Source organism: Salvelinus namaycush, unplaced genomic scaffold (genome assembly GCF_016432855.1).
Source record: "Salvelinus namaycush isolate Seneca unplaced genomic scaffold, SaNama_1.0 Scaffold94, whole genome shotgun sequence".
Classification (NCBI taxonomy): Eukaryota; Metazoa; Chordata; class Actinopteri; order Salmoniformes; family Salmonidae; genus Salvelinus; species Salvelinus namaycush.
Window position 1 is genome coordinate 4,036 of NW_024061686.1, and position 6,241 is coordinate 10,276.

Consider the following 6,241-nt stretch of genomic DNA (forward strand, 5'->3'; position numbering starts at 1 on the left):
TCACAGGCAACTAAACATGGACAACTACCCACCAAACCAACATGGAAAATGGCAACCTAAATAGGCTCCCCAATCAGAGACAACAATAAACAGCTCTGAACCCACTCAGGCCACCATAAACCTACAACCTCTAGACAATACAAAATCCCCATAGATAACAAAAACCCCTAGACAATACAAAAACTAAACAAACCACCCCTTGTCACACCCTGCCCTAACCAAATAATAAAGAAAGCAAATATAACTAAAGTCAGGGTGTGACAGTACCCCCCCCCCCCAAAGGCGCGGACTCCCGGCCGCAAACCTAAACCTATATGGGAGGGTCTGGGTGGGCATCTCCCCGCGGTGGCGGCTCTGGTGAGGGACGCAGACCCCGCTCCACCTCTGGCTTGGCCCACTTTGGTGGTGCCTCTAGAGCGGGGACCCGTGCCATGGATCATCACTGGAGGCTTCGTGCCATGGATCATCACTGGAGGCTTCGTGCCATGGATCACCACTGGAGGCTTCGTGCCATGGATCACCACTGGAGGCTTCGTGCCATGGATCACCACTGGAGGCTTCGTGCCATGGATCACCACTGGAATAGAGAGACACACAGGAGGCCTGGCTCTGGGAGCAGGCACCGGACTCAACAGGTTGGGGAGACATGCAGGAGGCCTTGTCCTTGGCCGAGGCACCAGATACACTGGTACGTGGAGGCGTACCGGCGGTCTCGAGCGCAGAGCTGGCCCCACCCGTTCTGGCTGGATGCCAGCTTCGACCCGGCAAATGCAGGACGCTGGCACCGAGCACACCGGCCTGTGAATGCCCCGCCTCGACACCATGAGCATCACCCCATAGCACGGGGCCTGACCAGTCCCATGCTCGCCACGGTAAGCACGGGGAGTTGGCTCAGGTCTCCAACCTGACTCTGCCACACTCCCCGTGTGCCCCCCAAAAAATATATTTTGGGGCTGCCTCGAGCTTCCTTGCCAGCCGTGTTCCCTCGTACCGCTGGTTCCCCTTCCCTGCTGTCTCCGCTCTCCTGGCTGCCTCCACCTGTTCCCATGGGAGGCGATCCCTGTATACATTTCTTGTACAGCGCCCTCTGTAATTATTGGGACAATGAAGCATTTTTTCTTCTTATGGCTCTATACTCCAGGACTATCTGTTATCATGGTAGCATCCACAATTAATGTAGAAGTGTTGAGAAACATATTCTATTCTTATTTACAATAAAAGTGACTCCAAAATGACAATACATTTACTAAGCAGTAACTCCCCTTGATGTACTCTGAACATTTCATGACTCTAGGACCAAGAAAATGGTACTTGCACAGGAAACAGGAAGTAGGAAGTTGTACTCTGATTCAGTTGGCTCCATAGACTTTATATCCTGCTCACATGCTACAAAGCCTGTTTTAGCATGGGCATTGCCATTGAGGATTTTCACTATTTTAAAGTAGTCATTTTAATTAAAAAGTGTATTGATAGTCAGTAAGAAACTGTAATGTTGAATACAGCCATCTGGAGTAAGTTGTCTGAACAGGCATAAAGCCTAGGTTGGTGATTTACTGCTACCTGCAGTTATGGAATGTTTGCTCAGTAGTATAATTAGTTGGCTGATCCCTCCTGCTGACCTGGATGGAATTCTGCGATCCCTCCTAACCCATAGCAAGTCCCACCCACTTGATTACTGCAAAATGGTTAATGTCCTCAATGTCATTGCCCATGCTAAAACAGGCTTTGTGACAAGCCATTATGCCAAAGAAGAGCCCTCTTTCCAATGGTTGACTCTCATGTATTTTCCAAATGGAGCTTGATGTTTTGGTTAGAAGCAGCTGTCTAACTAGTGTTTTATTTCCTAGTGGTATTGATTGCACCAAGACTGTCATTCTCTATTGAGAAAGTAGAGTAAAAACAGAGTGGACTGAATTGATGCGCAGCCTGTAAGGAGTGAAGTCTCATTGGCCCTAACCGCCATGCCTGTAAATACAGTCAGTGTATTCAAACCTGCTGCCATAGATAATGGCCAAGATTATGTTGGAGATGGAGTAATTCAGAGGCTGAGTGGTGTCAAATGCTGTACCTGTGATTAAAATAGGAAAAGAAAAATAAGCATGAGGCCTACTGCCTGGATTCCATAAGCCATGTGATTCAAACTAGAAAAGTGGATTCTTGACCAGGCCCGGTTAAAAAATGTGCCATTTTAGCAATTACAGCCCAATGATACCTGGTGATCTCATTGATAATGTTCTTATTCAAGATAGATTGGGTGACAACATACTTACTGTTTGTAGGCCAATGAAATCATAGGTCTACGGCCGAAAGGGTTCAGTCATAGGAGCAGCACACCACCCTGCATCCCACTGCTGGCTTGCTTCTGAAGCTAAGCAGGGTTGGTCTCTGGATGGGAGACCAGATGCTGCTGGAAGTGGTGTTAGAGGGCCAGTAGGGGGCACCCATTCCTCTGGTCTAACAAAATATGTCACAGGCCAGTGATTGGGGACGTTGCCCTGTGTAGAGTGCCGTCTTTCGGATGGGACGTTAAACATGTCCTGACTCTCTGTGGTCGCTAAAGATCCCATGGCACCAGTGCAGGCTGCTGACATGAAAAATACTTTCGTGGCTGTTTAATTACCACCACAAACGAATGCTGGCACTAAGACCGCACTCAGTCAGCTGTGTAAGGAAATAAGCAAACAGGAAACCACTCACCTAGAGGTGGCGCTCCTAGTGGCCGGAGACTTTAATGCAGGGAAACTTACAGTTCTACCAAATCTCTATCAACATGATAAATGTGCAACCAGAGGGAAAAAAAATTCTAGATCACCTGTACTCCACACAGACGCGGACAATGCTATCCCTCGCCCTCCATTTGGTTGATCCGACCACAACTCTATCCTCCTGATTCCTGCTTACAAGCAAAAATTAAATCAGGAAGCACCAGTGACTCGGTCAATAAAAAAGTGGTCAGATGAAGCAGATGCTAAACTACAGGACTGTTTTGCTATCACAGACTGGAACATGTTCCGGGATTCTTCCGATGACATTGAGGAGTACACCACATCAGTCACTGGCTTTATCAATAAGTGCATTGAGGACGTCGTCCCCACAGTGACTACGTACATACCCCAACCAGAAGCCATGGCAGGTGTCTTCACTGACATTTTCAACATGTCCCTGATTGAGTCTGTGATACCAATATGTTTCAAGCAGACCACCATAGTCCCTGTGCCCAAGAACACAAAAGTAACCTGCTTAAATGACTACAGACCCGTAGCACTCACGTCCGTAGCCATGAGGTGCTTTGAAAGGCTGGTAATGGCTCACATCAACACCATTATCCAAGAAGCCCAAGACGCACTCCAATTTGCATACCGCCCAAACAGATCCACAGATGATGCGAACTCTATTGCACTCCACACTGCTCTTTCCCACCTGGACAAAAGGAACCCTTATGTGAGAAAGCTATTCATTGACTACAGCTCAGCATTCAACACCATAGTACCCTCAAAGCTCATCACTAAGCTAAGGAACCTTGGACTAAACACCTCCCTCTGCAACTGGATCCTGGACTTCCTGACGGGCCGCCCCCAGGTGGTGACGGTAGGTAGCAACACATATGATCCTCAACACTGGAGCCCCTCAGGGGTGCGTGCTCAGTCCCCTCCTGTACTCTCTGTTCACCCACGACTGCGTGGCCTGGCACGACTCCAACACCATCATTAAGTTTGCAGACGACACAACAGTGGTAGGCCTGATCACCGACAATGACTAGACAGCCTATAGGGAGGAGGTCAGAGACCTGGCCGGGTGGTGCCAGAATAACAACCTATCCCTCAACGTAACCAAGACTAAGGAGATGATTGTGGACTACAGGAAAAGGAGCACCGAGGATGCCCCATTCTCATCGACGGGGCTGTAATGGAGCATGTTGAGAGCTTCAAGTTCCTTGGTGTCCACATCAACAAACTAGAATGGTCCACACACACCAAGACAGTCGTGAAGAGGGCACGACAAAGCCTATTCCCCCCCAAGAAACGAAAAAGATTTGGCATGGGTCCTGAGATCCTCAAAAGGTTCTACAGCTGCAACATCGAGAGCATCCTGACTGGTTGTATCACTGCCTGGTACGGCAATTGCTCAGCCTCCGACCACAAGGCACTTCAGAGGGTAATGCGTACGGCCCAGTACATCACTGGGGCTAAGCTGCCTGCCATCCAGGACCTCTACACCAGGCGGTGTCAGAAGAAGGCCCTAAAAATTGTCAAAGACCCCAGCCACCCCAGTCATAGACTGTTCTCTCTACTACCGCATGGCAAGCGGTACCGGAGTGCCAAGTCTAGGACCAAAAGGCTTCTCAACAGTTTTTACCCCCAAGCCATAAGACTCCTGAACAGGTAATCAAATGGCTACCAGGACTATTTGCATTGTGTGCCCCCCCCCCCCCACCCCTCTTTTACGCTGCTACTCTCTGTTTATCTTATATGCATAGTCACTTTAAGTATACGTTCATGTACATACTACCTAAATTGGCCCGACCAACCAGTGCTCCCACACATTGGCTAACCGGGCTATCTGCATTGTGTCCCACCACCCTCCGACCTCTCTTTTTAAGCTACTGCTACTCTCTGTTCATCATATACGCATAGTCACTTTAACCATACCTACATGTACATACTACCTCAATCAGCCTGACTAACTGGTGTGTGTATATAGCCTTGGTACTGCTTTTTTCAAATGTCTTTTTACTGTTGTTTTATTTCTTTACTTACCTACACACACACACACACACACACACATCCCATTTTTTTCTCGATCTATTGGTTAGAGCCTGTAAGTAAGCATTTCACTAAGGTCTACACCTGTTGTATACAGCACAAGTGACAAATAAACTTTGATTTGATTTGAAATTGAGGAGGATGGGAGACCCACGGTGTAGGCACGTAAGGCATGGAGACCACAAAGTGTTTCAAAAATCATCAATGACTAATTATTTTTAACCTAAAGCATTTAATAAAGACATTTATAGTACAATATTACGGGGAATGAGAGGGCTACACACAGTGTTGGAAAGGGATCACAGCAGTGATTGAATGAGGGTATGTGTCATGAGTTGAGGTGTTCAGACGCTTGACCAGTACAGGACAGGATTTCACTGGGAAGATAAAAAAAAACAATAACACAAGACACTACACAGTTAGACAAAAGAGCTAAGAATGAGGTAGTCCAAGCAAGGAGTAAAACCTTTGATGTGTAATAATGTGATTGTGTATGTGATTGACTCTACATACAGTAATGAGAGAAAATTGATAGGGGTACTCACTGTGCTTGGAAGGGAAACATTCAATGTGGCAGTGGATGAGCGGGCACATGAGACGTTGTGGCTTCAGTTCATGTCAGGAGAAAGTTGACAATGGTAGTGGAGTGGTCATCATCTCTTAAATCAGGGAACATGAGGGGACTTGGCTGTAAATACAAATAGCAGATGCGTTCCATTACAGCTGCGCCATCGTAGGTTTGGACGAGTTTCTCTATGAAGTTAAACTCAGACATCTCAACATTCATAAAGTCAAACACAGACTGCGCATCTCGCCCACTTGACACATCAAAGTAGCCCAACAAACGTTCCTGAATAAAGACGTGATCATCCACATACCTGATTGTGACTGACAACTGCAAGCAGACTGGTGGCCAGTGGCGTAGCTTCGGCTGGTGCGGTCGCACCAGGGCCCACAACATACATGGGCCCAGTGATGGGCCCGGATCTGAATAACTCCCCACCACGCCCAAGTATTAATTGTTGACGCAGGTCATCTAATTAATTTGCTAAATAACTCATATTATTCAATAGCTTCAATACCATGTTAAGATAATGAAATGCATTCTGGGATTCATTGTGCAAATACTCTCCCAAGCGTTGTTGTTTCTGTCATCGTTTTAAGCAACAGTTGAGCTAGCTAAAAAGAGACAACAGCCCTCCCAAAAAATTGAGAGAAAGTCGCAAATAGAAAATTACGGATTTAAAAATCAGCAATGTATCAACAGAAAAGTGGAGCCCAAGAGAGGAAGGTCAAAAATGAGAAAGCAAAGGAGGTATCAAAATGTATTAAATTAGATAGATTTTACAAATGCAGTTCAAGTGCAGCCAGTGTTGGCTTTGGGGATGACCAGTGAAATATACCTACTGGAGCGCGTGCTACGGGTGGGTGTTGCTATGGTGACCAGAAATCAGTGACCAGAGATCTTTACCTAGCAA